Source organism: Rhipicephalus sanguineus, chromosome 3 (genome assembly GCF_013339695.2).
Source record: "Rhipicephalus sanguineus isolate Rsan-2018 chromosome 3, BIME_Rsan_1.4, whole genome shotgun sequence".
Classification (NCBI taxonomy): Eukaryota; Metazoa; Arthropoda; class Arachnida; order Ixodida; family Ixodidae; genus Rhipicephalus; species Rhipicephalus sanguineus.
This window is the reverse complement of record NC_051178.1, coordinates 161,053,533-161,073,378: the sequence shown is the minus strand read 5'-3', so window position 1 is coordinate 161,073,378 and position 19,846 is coordinate 161,053,533.

The window sequence follows — 19,846 nt, the reverse complement described above, 5'->3', positions numbered from 1 at the left end:
GGAAAGGCACTGAGAGGAGCACGCGAGCGTCTGTTGGTGGTTTAGGGGCCCTTTAACACAGGTAAAAATGTTCTTCGTCCCGTTTGGAAGCAAAAAGAAAAACTCACAGGGTCCCTTATGTCATCGCGTAAAACGAGTCGAAGGCGAAAGCCTTCTTCATCTTTTAGGAGCTGGCTCGCCAGGTTCTTAAGCTGGGGCAATGTCCCGCGTCGTAAGCGTAACTCTAGTTCCATAGGTGACCGCTACAGGCGCAGCACGCGCGAAAGAGAAGTCTTCTTCCTCTTGCTCTTCGAGCGCCTTAATGATGACATTAACGCAGGCAAAACCACATTTCCTCGATTTCCTCGACCACACGTTCGGCCACAGCTGCAAGGTCTGCGACCGTTTGTGGCTTGACAACAACCTGACAACAATCGCTACTATAAAAACGTGTCACTTCTTTATATGACAGTAGAGGAATTGTACGGAGCATTCACGGTTTACCCGAATATCTCTGAGCCAGCTCCTCAATCATCATTCACTTCGTGGATATGGCGTGATTTTTTTTTCTTCATTCGATGTATTGATCCTTCCCCGTGCCCCTCCGAAAGCTTTCTGCACCTAACGTAGTTCTGCGCTACCTCCGGTATCGGAGACAATTCAAGCTTTCTCCATCTCACCTGGTTTTGCAGAGCCTCCGTGATCGGCCACCGATCACAGAAACAGTACGAAGCGAGGATGTCATGTGATGACGCCATCATGTGACGCCACGTTCTGCGACGTCACAATGATGTCATAGTGGCGTCATGATCACGCCACAATATTCGGCGATCTGTGACCTCATGATGACGTCATATTGTGACATCATCATGTGATGATGATATTTTTGCGTTACTCGTGTTGACGCCGCCGACGCCGACGGTCAATTTTCGCGTTTGATGAGGCATCTAAGGCTTCCGCCTTAAAAAATGATAGTCAACTATATTCCAAAAGAAAACCAGCCCATTTGCGATAGCGTCGATCGCATACTAGGGAACTGTACACGTCTCGAAACGACACGTCGCTCCGAGAAGCAAGTAAAAGAACGTAGTAGTTGGAAAGTGTGTGATGTGAGCGACGGTCATATTTCGAAGACTATTGTCGGGTGCTATAGCTCTAAGACTCGTAGATGTGCCCTTGTGGAGCAATCAAGTAAAATGCTCTCGATTTCTAGCAACGAGGACACTCCTGCTGGTTTCTCGCTATCGCAGTCGCTTTTTCCACGTGCCATCACATAGGCGAGCGGAGAATGCGGAAGCGTGGCTATAGTATGCATGGTTGGAAGGATATTACTCGCTGTGCTGCATAGAAAACTGAAATCCAAACTTTATTTTTAGATCTTTGCTACGCTCGTCCAGAAAAGCACGCGAGATCCAATATCGGCTATGCATATAGCCGTTTTACGGCACGGTCGCTCAACATAGATCTCGGCAGTCGTGCTTCGGCGGCGCGTTTACGAAATGAAGCTATTTCAGCTTCCAGTGGAACCTAAGTTGACTACAAGTCACACAGGAATAGAACAGAATAAGGAGAAATACTGAAACACGAAGCAACCGTTCTACCTATGGTTGAGGAGGTGTGGGTGAGCTGAAAGTGTGAGCTGAGGCTGAGCGTTTCAGAAGCGAACTGATGGCAAAAAGAAAAAAAACAATACGAATTTCTTGACGCTTATAGCCATGGGCCCGACGAAGACACGTGTGGGATCGAGATACTTTCCTGGAACAAGACAGCTTCGCGTGAAATGCGCTAAAAGAAAGGAGCGATCACATCAAACAGTACAAAAGAGTCAAAAGCCGACGAGAAGCGAAGATCTCTGAACACGTTCAGGGACATGTTCAACAGGATCGTATCGCAGCGAAAAGAAAAGTTGGATCGTGGGAAGCGACAGTATTGTACGCCGCTCTATCTATACCGAATTGTCTTCCTGCGTGTATAGGTCTACAGCGCACGTGCTAAAATGGTGTCCACTACGATGGAAGAGAAACAAAAATAAATTGACGTCACGCTGCACCCAATTGTACTCGATATATTATGTGTTACTTGTCCTCTCCCGGTCACTCTGCGCCATTCGCCTTCATGTATTTTTCTTTTTAACAGCGAAACTGTGAAGCTCTTCTTCAGGCCGTGCGTAGCCACCAGAAAGCATCATGAAGCCTTCTTCATCGCCTGCTCGGTCTCCGACCACGTGCGCCCAGCTGCTACCTTCCTCTTCGTCCTCCTCTTCGTCTCTGCCTCGCTTCTGCTTCGTCCGGCGTGGGGATGCAATCACTGTGATGGTCTAGAAAACGAATACAGAGAGAGAGAGAGAGACAAAGAAGGAAATAGAGAGAAATTCTTGGCGAGGCGGGATTCGAACCCGCGTACCCTCGTTACAAGCGCGAGCGCCGTAACCACTAGGTTATCCAGACACGCTAGCTGAGCGCAGCATAGCTTTGTATAGTATAGTACAACAAGGGGGTTCGAAAGGAAGTGAGGGAGGGAGGAGAGAAAGAAGGATGGGAGAGGGTAAAGCACAGCATAGAAAGAAAAGAAAAGACAGACAGAGAAAGAAGGGGAAGAAAGAGAAAGATAGAAAGACCGAGAAAGAGAAAGATATACATAGAGGAAGAAGGAAATAAGCACAGCCAAAATTGACCGAAAAATAGAGAGATTAGAGAAAAATAAAGAGAAGCAAAGAAGGCCGCCTAGATCCGCACTTCCTTCAGGCTTGGCATCCCTGGTGCTAGGCTACCTTAATTTTTTTTCGTTGCGTTTCAGCTTTCAGGTTCCACCTTTATAGACATTGCGAGAGGAAAATAAAGAATTCTTTGCTTTTTTCGTGAATACCACTGCCCCATTCGGTATATTTACTTCCTCGAACGTTTTTACGGCTTATTTACTTTGCATTCACAGCATGAATTTGAGAGAGTTTGTATCTCTTCTCTCAACACATGAAGCCTTGCTTGCCTACACTCCTTGCCTGGAGTACCCCTTTCGTTGTTGAATATTTACATCATATGAATGCGAATATTACATGTTCGCCGTAGGCAAGCACTAGCGAACCGTGCCATATGACCCTTATTTGACTGACGAAAAGTAATGTTAAATTTTTAATTAAAGGCTTCAGTTAGTTAGTTAGTTAGTTAGTTAGTTAGTTAGTTAGTTAGTTAGTTAGTTAGTTAGTTAGTTAGTTAGTTAGTTAGTTAGTTAGTTAGTTAGTTAGTTAGTTAGTTAGTTAGTTAGTTAGTTAGTTAGTTAGTTAGTTAGTTAGTTAGTTATAGATAAAGTACAGAGCTCAAGAAAGGCGTTCGGTGAGGGAGGAAGTGCATAAAGTATGTCTATCTAAAGTAGTATACGTGACATAGAACAAAAAGGAAAAAGTCATGTAACACTACGAAAGACATACACCCTTAAACTCCCAATATAATAATCGTACTAAAGATACACATGTTTGAAGTACACGAATTGAAATTAATATGGAATGTCACCTGACGGTTATGTCAGTTCCTCTTCATGTGCTGCTTATCTCAATGTAAATGTGCTCTAATATCAGGTCGTTAACACAGGACCTAATAATGTAATACCCCATTATATTCAGGTGATTGTTTAATGTACTTCAATTTTCTTGATCTAGCCATTCTGCATGCGCCACTAGAGGCATACGTTGATCTTTGACCATTACTAAACTATAGGTATATCCTGCTTTGGAAGAAGGAGCATGAGAATCCTAAAGGTATCTAGGTATGTGCCTCGCTTTTCTGTGTAAACATGTCATCGCCAATCTCCTTTATCTGGTCAAAAGAGCGCGCTAGGCTGCTACTGCTCATGGGATTAGACTCGCTTATGTCCAGTCGGAGCACCTTGCAGTGTTGCTCAATTTATTTCAAAAGACCTCTTTCTCTCTCTCTCTCTCCTTCTCTGGTGCTCTCTCCCCCTCAATAAATAGCTGCAGCGTACAGACAGCTGACACTGTGCATTCTACTCATCTTGCACCTCCGTTTGAGAATCGCATTTGAATGGCGTAACATAGAAATATAACATATGCACGGACATAAACTTCAGCAACGTCTTACCGCAATCACTGAAAGAAAACCAAAATGGTACACATTACGACTTCTTGTAAGTAGATAATTGCGAGCTTTAAAGAACGTTTTATGCTTTATATAAGAAGAAGTTTTAGAATTAGGCAACAAGGTCTTTGGCCTTTTGTGCTAGCTGAGTTTGCGCAAGCGTGCTGTACATGATTTAGAATAGGGTTTGTGCTCCCTAAACCCATAATATTTAAAGCAGCGCAAAAGACGGGACGAAGGACAAGAAGTTGACACACGAACGCTTAGTCGCAACTGGCAGGTTTATTAGAAGAACCAAGAAAAAGAAAACATACAGAACGTGACTCAAATGATCTGTGTGATCGTCGCCACGTGGGGAGCATGCTAACATGTGCAAAGGCAAGAAAAACCAAAAGAACCAAGGAACAACGATAGGTAAACAGACTTCCGTCTTATATACCAGATAGTCAGCAACAAGGTAAGCCAACAAAAACAAAAAAAAAACACAAAAGCCAAAAGCATCTATCTACCCCGGCACCAAAACCTAATTTCGGTTCGCGACAGCGCCACTGAAGGAGAGCTGATGCAACTCTCCCCAGCCTTCCTAATGAAAAATGCTTCCATAACCTCACGCGCCGCATCATCCCTGTGCCTAAATATAACAGCAGTTTTATGAAAAAGAGGCGTGCATTTGCAACCTTTACAGTGGACAGATAAATGTGAGCCATAATTGGTACTTAGATTATTTTTATGCTCTCTAAGACGGGTGTTTAGGCAGCGTCCCGTCTGTCCAATGTAACAAAGCCCGCACGTCACTGGGATGTTGTACACAACACCTGAAACACACGGCACAAACTGGTTATGATGCTTCGTGCTGCATTCCCCTTTTCGTGAGGTAGAACTTCTTTGAAGTTTATTGTGAACAGCAGCGCAAATCTTTCCAAGTTTTTTAGGGGCGCTAAACACCACTTGCACGCCGTAGCGAGCACCAACTTTTTTAGACAATGGGAGAGCTTGTGGGCAAAGAGAATGACGGTGACGTTTCTTTCTTATTGCGATAGTAATTATATGGACAGTATCGGCTGGATTTTGCCGTCGCCGTCGCCGCCGTCATGCACCGTATATGTATAAGTATGTATATATATATATATAAAAGGCCCAAAGAAAAGTAATTAAGAAAAATTGGGGAACCCTTAAGCTTCGCCTTTAAGAGTTGAACGCAATAGCGAAATCCGGCCCCTGGTGCGCACTTCAACCACTAAGTGCATACTTATTATTGTGTATTGTTACACACACACGCACACAGACACACACACGCGCGCGCGTGAGAATGGTACATAAAGGTTTTTGATCTAAAGCAAGAGTCGCATGGCCTCCAAGATGTACGCCGCGCGCTTGCCATCTCGGAGGCCATGAAGAGTCTCACAATGCCTCACAGATGGCAGCACATAATCTAGTGTTTGCTGTTTCCTTGATCAACGCCTCCTCTGGAAAGGCGGCATTGGCTTGATATGTTTTCCGCTAGATGGACATAGTTGTCCATTTCCTTTCTCGATTTTTCGCTCACGGATGATTTTTCGCTCACAACCAACGCAACCAACGGTCCCGACACCGACGATGGAATTTCTGCGACACGAGCTCTCTAACGCTATCGCGTTAAAAATGCTTCCGAAGCGCGGAATCGAACCAGGGACCTCTTCCTCCGCAGCGAGTGGCGCTAGCCACTACGCCACGAAGCGCAGATCCTCCACGTAGGTAACGGCGAGCGTTATATACACACCCTTTAGCGCTGGACGGACTCGGAGACGGCTGCGCTTATAAGCGTTTCTTCATTACCAGCGAAATGGCGTTAGGAGCGCGACAGGCGCATTTAAAAGACGTCGGCGAGATCACTCGCTTCTTCTTATACTTGCGCAGGGAGAACCTTGCCCTTCCGCTGTCTGCTCGCGCGGTTTTCTTGTGCTGAGGGGAAGAGGGATGTTTCACGCTTTCACCGTGATGTCCGCGCTCATGTTACGGAGCGTACAAAAGCCACTCGAGCTCAAGGGACGCCGCTAAACGAACAAACAGAAGATGAGCGCGAACTATCAAGTGTCACAGCTTGACACTTGAAGCACGCTAGTTTCCTTCGCCGCTTCGGCCGCCTTTGCAACAGGAGCGCTGTTCAAACTGAGAGTATCCATTGGCGAGCCTCACTTCATATAGCATTAGTTTCTTGCTATCGCATTCATTGCTTCGGCCTTGCGGCGAAACTGTGACTTTTTTTTGTTTTCATCCTTCTGTTGTGATACAAACTTCGCTTTTACCTGCTCCAGAAGCTCTTCACACTGGACAACCAAAGTTTGAGGCGGGAACGCAGAACCCAGCAGTCTATCTATTTGAAGGGAGAAGCTAGTGCTAATAAGGTGGCTACATGATTTAGTGAGCGCTGAACGGAGGCAAGAAAGAGCAATGCCGTCTTTGACTGTTTTAGAATGTGATTACTTGTAACTTAAAAGTGTTTTTTTTTTTGTTCTGGGGCAGAACATCCAACACGTGTGGTCATCGCAAAATGCTAACTTGAGATCCAGAAACTGTAGGCGTCGGTCTTTAGGGAGTTCACACGTGAAGGTGAGACCAGAACTAACTTCCTTGAAAACCTTCAGAATATCTACAACGAGCCTACAAGTGTCAAAATTTGAATAAAAATAAGGAAATCGTCTACATAACGGAAGATTCGCTTGCTTAAGCCATTCAAATTATGTTCCAGCATCCTGTCAAATTTGCTCAAATAAATGTCACACAAGATTGGCGCAACCCTAGATCCTATACAGACCCCCAACGACTGTAAGAACAATATTCCATCCCATCCTACTAGGGTCGATACAAGGTAAAAAGACAATCATTCCATAAAACCTTCAACAGAGATACCAGCCTTATCGCGGAAACGAACTTCGTCGTTATCCTCGCAGATACATTCCAGTAGTCCAGTGATTTAGAGGGGCGTTTCACGCCACTCTAATGTTATCGTGCAGTGTCTACTCTTGATAAAGGCGTGTAAGTAGTTTGGGCCTTCATTGTGGGCACATTAAGAAGCGTCACTAGCGAGGTTGTTGCCAGCGATGCCACAATGTGTCGGCAAATCTTGTGAGGCCGGCCTCAGCCCTCATGAGTCGAGAAAGCCGCACAATTATTTCTCCAATACTTGAAGGCGACTGACTTAAATGTCCAACTGCATATCTGTACTGCATGATGCTCCTTTACCATTTATAAAGCCGTGTCTTTCCTCTCTTTTACTCCCCCATAATACTAATTGTTGGGGTTTAAAGTCTCAAAACGTCGACGTGAATATGAGGGACGCCGTAGTGGAGGGCTCCGGAACTTTCGACCGCCTGGGCTTCTTTATCATCATCATCATCAGCCTGTCTAAGCCCACTGCAGGGCAAAGGCCTCTCCCATGTTCCGCCAATCAACCCGGTCCTGTGCTTTCTGGTGCCACGTATACCTACAAACTTGTTAATCTCATCTACCCACTTAATTTTCTGTCTCCCTCTCACGCGTTTGCCATCTCTCGGAGTCCAGTCAGTTACCCTTAACGACCACCGGTTATCCTGCCGACGTGCTACGTGCCCGGCCCATATCTATTTCTTCTTCTTGATTTCAACTATGATATCCTTAACCCCCGTTTGTTCCCTGACCCACTCTGCCCTCTTCCTGTCTCTTAAGGTTACACCTATCATTTTCCTTTCCATCGCTCGCTGCGTCGTCCTCAATTTAAGTTGAACCCTCTTTGTCAGTCTCCAGGTTTCTGCTCCGTAGGTAAATACCGGTAAGATGCAGCTGTCGTATACCTTCCTCTTGAGGGATAGTGGTAGACTACCATTCATGATTTCATAGTTTTTGCCGAATGAGCCCCATCACATTCTTATTCTTCTAGTTATTTCAGTCTCATGGTTCGGCTCCGCGGTTACTACCTGTCCTAGGTAGACGTACTCCTTTACAACTTCCAGTGTCTCGCCACCTCACGCGGGCTTCTATAACATGCACCTAAATCTAAGTACACGGTGCTCAAATATTTTCGCCTCCATCGAAAATGCGGCCGCCGCAGCCGGTATTAGATCCCGCGACCTTCGGGTCAGCAGTCGAGCACCATAACCACTAGACCACCGCGGCGGGTCTTATACTTCCCCATTGCCCTGCCCACGTGTAGGGCAGAAAACCGGGTTATAGACCGTTTTCACGGATAGGAGGAGTGTAACCTCGAACCGGTGAACTTTCACCACTCTATCTCTCTCCACCGCGTGTCCGACTATCCGGCTACTACCGCTGGTGTGTGGTTTCCCGCGCTTTGCATTGCGTGGCGCGTGAGAGGCCAGTGTGTTTCCATTTTTCGGCGCGCTAAAGTGATTGCGCTGCCGAAAATCGAAATGTCGGACGATAACATGTCGATACGCTACCACTGCGCTTTGTTAGGCTGCGACAACAGCTATCGGAAGTGTAAAAGACTGGCAGCCGAGGCATGCGAAGTGCACCATGCTTTTAAATCACTTCACTTCCCTTAGATGGCACGCCTTCTTCTCCAACAAATAGTATATTATATGTGGTGTCTGCACTTATGGCCATTTCTTCAAGTCATCAACCAGCTTGTGATTGTGCTTGGGTGCTGGTACACTTTATCATCTGCACCAAAGAGAACCAATATGTCAAAGCTGACGATTAATACACAAAATGTTTGGCCAAGAGTTGTTCTCTCATAACATCAACATCTCTGATTTCTATGCTACAGCACATGATTTACAATGCCTGCGGCTAGAAAATGTTCCATCTTCTACCCACGCTCGTTAAAGCCACGTGCGCTACGTCGTAATGCTTCTGAAGTACTCGCCAAAAAAAGAAACTGGCAATAATGTTACCAAAAACCGGCGCCCTCTCGGCGTATCGCTAGTGGTGGCTGCTCGCGTCGAAGCGATCTTACGCCATACCATGCTTCCAGATGTGCAACACATCGTGTTTTTTCTACGCCGAATTTTGAGCTCACCCGTCGTACATCTGTTTCTCATCCTGTGCAACGATCAGAGCCCACAAGCAACTACGACGACGACACGAATGAACACAAATATCGGTGTTTGCGCCCCCTTTGTTCCATGAACTTTGTATTGCAACGTGCCAAGCGGAACCAAATGCTCTGTTAGGGATTAGAGTTACGTCGAACTTGAATAATCTCGGCAAAGAAATCCTATAGTCACCTTAAACACTAATGCGCGCGCCTATAACGTGCAGCCGAAGATGACCTACGTATTCGCTCGTCTCCATGTACGTTTCACCGATTACTTGGAAAGTTGTCCTAAATGTTAACGCTATTTTATAGTGCATATTCAAAGAACCCCACAAGGCCAGCTATAGCAAAACGTACAAAGCAATTACCAATAACGGCATTGGCATTCTACTCATCGTCGGCGCTGCTGCGGGAACGTCTCGTGGGCCGCCGCTGCTTGCTGTATCAGTCATTTTGAAGCTGACAGCTGAGCAATTACTTACTAGCGCCTTTAAACTCACGAAGCGTTGCTGTGTTTTGCCTGTGTGCCGCGAAGAACAGCAACGTCTTGTGAACTGAGCGTATACGCTGCATACACCACCGCGAAACCACACACACCGGAAGGGCGGCGAAACATCGCAGACGCTGGACGGCACTGCGGCGGTAAACTGCTTTAAAAAATGGCAGCCTCGTTGTGAAATTGGTGTACAGCTAGTTAACCTTCCTGCCGTTCCTTCATTCCTTCTCTTCCCATGGACGTACCTAAATAATTGATAATACCGACAGCCTAACTTTGCTAGGATACATTCGCTGCCGTTGAAGTTAACTGAAACTTTCCGTATCGACCGCTTGCTCTGTGCTGACATCCCAAAGATTTTTCACATCAGGAGTTGCGTGGTGCACTTTTTGATCGGCTATATTTAACCCGCACTGCAGGCGCATCGTATTTATTCCGTATAGCGTACTGATAGCTACGATATTACGCGGCACCAATTTAACGAGACAGAAAGGAAATTAGAGTTGTGAGAGTGCCAACAGCAGTCGTTCTGTCTGGCTAATTAAGCTGACCCTTTAAAACTGTATAATCCGGCCTAATAAGCGCCGAGCCCTAATGACACAGGCGGACGTTTGAAGTTAGATAGATTCAAGTAATAATATATCCGGAGGCCAGAGAAGCTCGCGTCATTGAACATCGCCGCAAAAACCCATCTTACCTCGCTTGGGCAAGCGTAATCCGCTGCAGATCGCCAGCGGGCCAATACGGCTGGCTGTTAACGCTGAAAGCAAGCGATATGACAGGAGACGAAGCGTGTGGCAATTTACGTAATCATGGTCCTGTCAAGATGACCCCGCTGCTGCGTTTTGTCGGTGCATCAGCAAAGCGCGCCTACGTAAGCGCCCGCTTTACACGATGGACGTGAGGTGCTGAAAGGGCCGTTGAACGTTGGGATCAGTCGATGCCGATGACGCCGCCTCCTCAATTCGACGGAAAGCGCCAGAGGCGTCACTGCATTTTGTTGCGAAAGTGCAAATGCAGCGCAACCATGCACCGTTCACGGATGTAAGGCAGTTAGGCAATCCCGAATGAAGCCATGTTGATGCGTTCACTAGCGCCCACGTCCGTTCTTGCGTCGGCTATGTGGCAGGGCAGGATATGGCCCTTTATGCGATAGTAACAGTCGTAAATGCTCTCGCAGGCTGCTACTCAAAGGGTTCCGCGTCAGCAATATCGTATCGTGCAAAAGATCTTGGGAGCGAATGTTTGGAGGATTTTATCCGAATAGAAAAATGCTGTAATTTGAACGTTATGACGCTTCTTTCGTCATCATGGGGCTACTCAAATCCTGGAAAGAGCTGTGATTTGCATGGACGATCGGAGTAGCGCCCATAACTTTGCGAGAGTGCATTTTTGTCGAGGTCGCAGAGCCTAGCAAGCGTTGCTACGTAAAGGCATGCATGGATGTTTGGCATCGGAGATGCCCACCATTTACTTCCATAAATGGTTGCAAAGCGAAGTGTCCCGTCTTCACTTTTTGTCTTAAGATGAAATGATTTTTCACGGCAGCTATTGATATGCAAGTAACTTTGGTGTTGAATGCCAAATAAGACGGCCCTGAGACGGAGGTGACAGTGTTTGAAGCAATGGCATAAATGTTCCAGATCTATGGCACACAGGTTTTAAAGACGATAGTCTTTCTTGGGGAACTTAAACGCAGAAATTTTGGTCTGTCTTTCTGTCTATCCTTCTGTCTGTCTTTCTGTTTGTCGGCACGTCCCTCGATTCAGCCACTCGGCCAAAGTTGAACCACTTGCCCAAGGGCCAGCCATCGTGAACGGCTGAATAGGTTCATACTTGTGTACATTGTTGATCAAAAAGCAAACATTACGCATATCTGAGGCGCAACATCACTAGGTAAGTATTAGGCGGTGTGTTCCTTTAACAGAAAATACATAGATACTCAATTTTAAAGACCTTGATGGTATGCGTTTAACGTTGAGACAGTAACGCGTTTATTAAAAGATTGCCACAGCTGAAGCGATCAGCGGTCCAAGCCGAGCAAGCGCGAGCGCCAACAACAACCGTCTTCGTCGTCTTCTTTCGCAGGCGTTCTTGTCTGCGCCCTACCATGTTACAAATCACTCCCCCGCGGAAAAGGAGCCATCCTGGCGACCTAAGGAACAGGTACAACTGGTGGGTCATAATGCGGCTTCAGTCGATCGACGTGAAGAGTCTCGCGGCCGCGACGACGGCGGTCCATAGATGATTGAACAGGCTCAATCATATAGTTAACTGGGGATGCTTGACGTAGGACGCGGTAGGGGCCTTCGTACTTATGCAGTAGCTTTGTGGAGAGGCCAGGAGCGGAGGAGGGAACGCGAAGCCACACCAACGTTACAGGCGAATACGACTGAGGAGGCAGGTTTTCGTCGTGACGGTCCTTCTGACCCTACTCGCCCTACAATGTTACAACCCTAGTTTCTTAAGGTGCGCTGAAAATGCGACTGCGCTGAAACTTGTCTTCCTCCGTGCCCTCTGCACAAGCTCATGTTGTGTTTCGGTTTCGGTTCAGTATTGCATTGTACGAATGACAGGGGGCGCCGCTCTGGCATTCCTGTTTTACCCAGGCGACGTGTAAGTAAGAGAGTTTGTGGAGAGTACTCGTTGAGTGCGGACGTTTCTTCTCCTTCGGCGCATCGCGCCAAACAGCGTGTTCGGGCTGGCCGGCGTCCCCACCGGTCGCGTTGGTCACCGCCGGTCTTCGCCTGCCGCTGCGCCGGGACCACCAGCCCGCAACACAGCACTCGTGTTTCCCGACGTATTGCCAGATGGCGTCCATATCTCACGCAGCGCCTCTTCTATCGTCTTTAGACGACATTTGCAGCGAAGCACGCAGATACGCGGCCAATTTTTTTGTATAATAAATGTTTTTCCGTTTTTAACTCCGTTATACTAATGACTTGCGTCAAATAGAATAATCGTATACTTCACTAGTCGTAGGGAAAGGGGAGGATGAAGACGAGAAATAGAGAGAGAGGGAAACAGAAAAGAAAGACGCAGAGGTGAACCAGAGGAAGCCTCTGTTTGGCTGGCACGTACTTGGATAGGTGAAAGAGTGAGTGAAAGCACGAAAGTGGAGAAAAGTCTGTGACGACACTACGAAGTCATGGCAATAGCACAGTCCAAGAACTACAGGCCAACATTGCAACCTTGTCATTGAATGGTTACAATGTGCCATTCACTCTGGTTTCCCTAAGAAACCGCAGCAACGCTCTCATAGCGACTCGCTCTGAAATCCGGGTAGGTCAGTGCCCCCAAATTTTTTTGCGTAAATGGGCAGTTTTTCAACTTGCCTACTGCCGTTGAGCGGGCCGCTATCTTGGAGATAAAAAGGGCGCACTATTATGAAGAAGAGCAATTAAATAAAAGGCAGTGAGGTAAACCACACACGCACTCGTTTTGCTGCACTTCTCAGCGAAAATGATATTAAGGCATGAAAATAAATATCAGTGGGAAAAAAGGTGGCATAGTGGGAGGTAGTGGATGGCACAGTCTGAGTATTGGCGGGGAGAAAAATAAATTACAGCGAAATTCCCACTGCTCCTCTTGCCATATCTTTGCTATATATATTTCCGCGCTCTATGCATGATATGTAAAACCTTTCTTTAACTTGTAACTCTTTGCTTTAAGTTATTTCGTTACGACATATGCGTCAGCAACATTCGTACATTCCTACTTTTACAGTGTCATTGCTGCGTAAAGTAGCAATGTAGGTGTAATTTGTACACGGTTACGAAAGTTAATAAGTAAAGCACAATTAAGAAAGCCGAGCTCTTATTTAGCATCTGAACGTACGTAATTAACCCTGAATGTTCGCGTTCAGCCTCATAAACACTCTCACTCATTCTCACTCATTTGTTCCTACAGCTCATTCCTGCCTCATTAGTAACCATGAGCGGACGTTGATTGATTCGCCACTTACCGCTGGACGCCACAGACACTCCTCGCTGCTAATGGCTACTAAGCGTCGTTGTTCCGCCTAACGTTCACTATCCAGCAAGTGCTCGCTTTGTACGCCCAACTCAGCGCGGCAATGAAGACGTTCTTGTTCGCGTCCACTTATAACCGAGACGACTTTAGAGTCGCGAAGCGAACTTGCCGTCTATTTAAGGAGCAAACTGTTTCTTTATCCAGTCTTCTTTCTCTCTCTCTCTCACTCTCTCTCTCTAATAGCTATGAGAAAACGTGCCACAACAGCCGAGAACAGTGGCGCGCACTGACGTCACTGGACATAGCGCACACTTCATGATTGCGTTAGGACGCTACGGGTCGGCATTCAAGCACTGACTGGAAATCAATTAAGGTCTTACTGAACTTTTTGCGTGCTTGTGGCTTATTGAATAGGCCCCCGCTCTATACCTTCATTTTATTTATTTCTGTTTCTTTATCACGCACCTGCTCTTCTCTTCGCTTTCCTTCCAATCTTTCTTTCCCTTTCCCCTCCCCTTAGTGTAGGGTAGCAAACTGAATGCTAAAATTCTGGTTGACCTCCCTGCCTTTCTCTTGTTTTATTATCTCTCTCTCTCTCTCGTGACTGCGTTGTCAAATATCAATCATTTAATGTGAAACGTTCATTACCTCGTGCCCGTTATGAACGAGTAGGCATCCTATTTATTTTAGGGGCGTAGCTCCTCTTAGTCTAACCTTGTCACGTCTCCGTAGTCCGGCGTCAACGGCAGTATCTCTGTCAGGCGTAAACGGCACATGGCGCTGTCTCATGGAAGTACATACAAACTGCAGTTCAGGGACAATATTCTAGATGGCTCTGTACACAATCTGTGTCGTCATCACCATTTCTCGTCTCATTTCCTAGATCCAATAGAATTGTGTTGGTCCAATAGAATTGTGTGCAATATGGCGCTTGTGTGAATCGACACTAGATGGCGCTAGAAGTGCCGCTGCTCTCCGATTGGCTGCTGCGCGGGCTGCGCGGGCTGCGCGGGGATGCGCGGGGAGCGAGCGCCTCTCTCATTCTCCTGGATCGTCGCCGTACGTGTCGGATCGTTGGTGGAGCATGGACGATGCGCAGCGGCGGACGCTCGCTTGGCGGCAGCCAGGCGCATCCCGAGACGGTGCGCGCCAAGGACGCCGCTGCGAAACGGGCTCAACGAGAAGCCGATCCCGAGACCATGATTGCTTCAGGAGCTTCGCCCAAGCTCTTCATCATTCACCCGTGGATATGCTGTAATTTTTTTATGGATTATTTTTCTCGGGGGGCCTAAGGCAGCAGTGAATGAGGCAGCAGGCAAAGCGGTGGACATCAAACTCCAAGTTGGGCGAACCTTGGCGGAGTATTCTTCCCTTTAATGGTTGCAGAAGGTGCAAACGAATAAGTTTAACAAATAAAGTTCTCAGGAAAACTGTTGCTTCAGCGTCCATCTGTAGAACGTTTACTTTTCATTAGTGTGAGGTGACGTCGTAACAGTAAAAGGCTCATCGGCTACCATGTGTTATGGCAGGGTGTTATCGTTTATGAAAATGATAACTGCATGCTTCGTTCTCGCGCAGCACTGGCAAAAATGAACACGTGCATGAAACGTAAGAATAAATAAAGATTACAAGAGTTACGGGTTATTCGAAGTGTCCAAAAAACTTCCAATGTGAAAATATAAAAAACGACTAAGACGACAGTGTGCGAATAAACCAGGAATTACTGCCGTCTATAACGATAACTAACCTCGTGCACGAAACGAGCAGTGAAATAGCTGCCTATGCGTGCTGTCGTCAGCATTTTACGCGTCAGGTGCTGGCGCGAAAAGACGGCAAATTGCTTGAAACGGCAATTGCGTACGGTTGACCGATCTAACATTCTCAAGTAAGCACGTTCTAGAGATGCAGAAACTCGCTTGGTGAGCAATATTTCGCCGCATAACGGCCCAGAGATTGCAACCGAAAGCGACACCTCATTTGCATGACCATAAAGTGCGCTGGGTGGAACGAATGGCTGTCTCAACACCTTTATATGCGTAGCAACGCAAGGCAAAAAAGGAACGATGCAGGCAGCATCCCCCTTCATTTTTCCCAAGCTGTAGTAAGTGGTCCTATGTTACGCATCTTGCAGGCAAATTACTATCCGGCTTCGTCAACTTGTAATGCTAAGCGCCGCTACAGGAGAGACAGAACATATTCTCTCTCTCTCTTTTTTTTTTCCTCTTTGCGAGGCGGGAAATTAGCGCGCGGTAGATTAGTGCGTGTACGACATCACCTAGGAGGCTATGACCACGACGGCGTGGTGGCGATGGCGTAACGATTAATTTGTTCTGCTACGGCGAAAAGACTATGTGGAATTCTGTCGCGCCGGTCAGAACATAATTATGACGCCGTATTACCGTTACGTCGAAACGCGTACGACGAAGCAGGCGAATGTACTGTGTTCGACGACGGTTCGGCGCTGTCGCGAGGACTGAAGTGATAGGCGATGCTCTAATTGATAAGAGTAGTTTTAAAATACGCGGCATACCGAGTGTTTCAAGAAATGTGTTCAAAATCTTCAAAAAATCAGGAAAATGTGATATTTGCTCGCTGCCTTCACGACTGCTTTTTCGGTAACGGCAGGCACTTGGTTAAACACAAAATTTCGGACAATAATTAAGAAAGTTAATTTCTTTAATCTTTAAATTAGTGGAGTTAGGCGGTTATGTGAAATGGAAGATTTAAAGTTGTTCTTCATGCGAAGGACCCATCGCCGCTCAAAGCGGCCTCTAGTATTCATTGTGGCGTAATGAAATTCAACCGTACTCAGCGGCGAAACCGAAGCACCGACGAGCTCAACAAGCAGACCACCAGAATGGCGTCTGCTGGCGACCAGAATGGCGTTCGAGACAGCGATTACAGACGTGAGTTCTTCCGTGTTCCCTAACGTACGTGTGCCATGCGTGCTCTAATTGCGAGGGCAGCCGCACACTCACACTGCGAAGTCGGTTGACGGTTGATATAACGATAAGCTGGCTCATTCTGGACGCCTCAGAAGAATATGGCAGTTGTGCTATTCCGCGTTCCAGTTTCGGTTTTCGCCGGTGAATTTCAGTGAAATTCAATACTTCGCAGTTATTACTAGAGGGCGCTTTTTCGAAATCTCAAAGCTGCAATGGTTTCCTCGCATGAAGGACTTCAATTCCCCTGTTTGACGTAACAGCCCAACTCCGGTAATTAAAAAAAGTTAATTCATTTAACTTGCTTAATTACTATCCCAAATGATGTATTTAGACATCTTAAGATGCGCGAGGCTGCAGAAGAAGTAATTGGAAAGGCGTCGAAGAAATATCGCATTTTCCTTATTTCTGAGGAATTTGGACACATTTTTTTAAACACCCTGTATATGTGCGCATTCCTGCGCTGTACTAAAGGTTATAGTCCTTCATATGTTATGGTTCTCACATATTAAGGCCTCGAAAAGAGAACAAAGCAAGTGGTTACTAACGGTTAGGTTTGCATTTCATAACACCATTCAGCTTGCCTTCAGACGAGAAGCGCAGTCTGGTATGTAATGCAATCGACTGAGGAAAAGAAGAAGAAGAAGAGGTGGATTTCGCGTTCGAGTCGTCTTAGGCAAATTCATCAAGGAGCGTGTGCGTTTTTATACCTGCTCTTTACGATTGGCTGTCATTTGTTCACCGTTGTAAGTTTTGCCTAGAACCCAGACAAATCCGGTCGAAAAGAAATGATATGAATTTCTTTTATGGAGTACACCCGCGAGCTTTTAATAAGCCTAACCAGTAACCCATCGCAGTTTTAAGCCGAGGTAGCTACGTTCGCATCGAAAACTTTAGACAGCTTTATTTGGTTTTTCGTCAAAAGATTAGGGATACGACGGTGGTTGGAAGTTATATAGGAAAGACTTGAAATTGTTCGCCGATATTTTGCGGAACGCTCACTGTAATTCCTCAAGAAGCGCTCTTTATGAGAAACGCAAAGACGTATGTATTCTTCGCAAATCGCCACAGCAAGCGAAAAAAATGACGTCACATGGCGCCAGCGAATGGACGCCTTCTCGTATCGCCCACGAGCACCGGAATCTCGGACTCAGACATTGTTTCTCAAAAACAAAAAAAAAGAAATAATCCCCAAGATTTGGTTGAACAGATTCTCAAATATATTGAAAGCATATTCTTAAATTCTTCTTGCGCTCGACTGTCATGTTTTAAATATTGCAAAGTTAAGTATATTTTTCACACGCTACAAATACCAAACGTACGCTTATTTTTTTCTTTTTGCTCCAATATTAAGCATATATCTCTACCTTACCAGATAAGCGTAAGAACTTTAAAGGTCTCGGCAAAAAGGGCATGTAAAATGTATGCGTCGCAGAGTGTATCTAATCCGGTGCTTCCCAATATTCTAGGGATTTCACGCTGCTTCTCTAAACATCTGTCAAAACTTTCATGGAATTCTTTTTTTCATCTTGACAGCTACGCAGGGTGAGAGCACATTTTGCGTTCTCGTAAAAGGTGCCAGTTTTCGTTCCCGTCGTATCCAGACACTTGGGCTTGGAAAAAAAAGGCACCTACAGGAAATTGCGTCAACTATTGAGATCGTCAGGTATAATGCCGCAAAAAAATTTGGCAGATCCCAAACATTGTGGGAATCGGTTTTATGCGAAGCAGTCAGCAAGTAACTGTCTATGCTGCATTGTATTTTTTGCTTTTTTTGTTTTCTGCTTTGAGTCAAGCGTTACGAGTGGATCGACTTTTTGTAAATGGAGTATATATAGTTGTACGCATATCGTGCGCTTACCAGGCACGCCTGCCACACTGACGTTTAAAGGGTAACTTATGGTCTGACGTAACGTCGGCACTCATTTTAGAGCACAGACATCAGTTTTATTGAAACGAAACGCACGCTATACGCTTCCAAAGCAACTTCGAGCGGCGCCACTACTCTTATCGCAACTGGGGGCATCGACGGCCACAAAACTGCCGCCCCGCTTCCGCGCACATGCGGAGTTCTCCGATTGCATCTGTGGTGCCTCACAATGTAACTATTGCTGACTAGCAGCGCTCTGGGCCGAACGAGGAGCGCATGCGCGCACGTGTCCTCGCCGCCGCCGCTGGCAAATCCGGCGACAAACCGCCTTCACGGGCAGCGTGTGCCCCCAGTGATGTATAGCTCGGCCGCGCGAGCGTCGCGCCCGAACTTGAGCTCCCTCTACGGCGCGATTCACATTTCGCGTGCGATGCTGTGAATATAATATTAATATCTGGGGTTTAACGTCCCAAAACCAGAATATCATTATGAGAGACGCCGTAGTGGAAGGCTCCGGAAATTTCGACCACCTGGGGTTCTTTAACGTGCGCCTAAATCTAAGTACACGGGCCTCACACATTTTCGCCTCCATCGAAAATGGAGCCGCCGCGGCCGGGATGATGCTGTGAATATCATACGTAGCATTCGTTATTGTACTGCTCCGGGATCGAGCAACGCTTGAATATACCTTGCTGAGTCGTAGGCGTACAGATGCAATGTTTATTCGACTGTTAAAAAAGCGGAGCTAACACCGGAACAAAAATTGACGTTAAGTCCACATAAATCTGTATCACAGGAGTAGTTAACTAATGTTTAATACCTTGTTATAAAATTAGATAACAACAATTCATGTTGCACCGACATGATTCTTGCGCATAGGGTCTTTTTCCAAAGCGGCAATTTTGAAGACGTTTCGTGATACACTGCAAAAAATCTGGCCCCTAAACACGGACAAAGCTGAAGGTATAGCGGTGCCGAGCACTTTTCCGCGATCCGAATTAAACGATTTCTCTAAAAAGGAGTCTTCTTACGAAGTGCTTTCGTTACCACAGATAAAACAAAGCACTCCGTCACTTTGTTTGAATGAGAGCACTGTTCCGTGACCAGAATAAAACAATTTCCTTCAAAGAAGGTCTTCTTACGTGCCTCCTACGTTAAGATACTAAAGAATGGTCTGCCCGTACTGTCCAATATAATACGGCACATTTGCCTTAATGCAAAATAACTGTTTTGTACCACAACTGCACCATAAAATCCCATAGAAGCTTTGCCACCTATGCAGGTGGCAGTCTCGGTATATGCTGGCAACAAGTGAGCGGAGGTCGACTAGTCCACTAGCCACATACGTCCACGTACACGTTCGGTATGGGTCTGTGGTTGTTGTTTCAAGCAGATGCTTCATGACGCATGAACCATAATTCCAATAGTTTTCCTCCACCTTCGTTCCTGAGCCAGCATCGTCGCATTGTTAAGGTCGAAGCTATA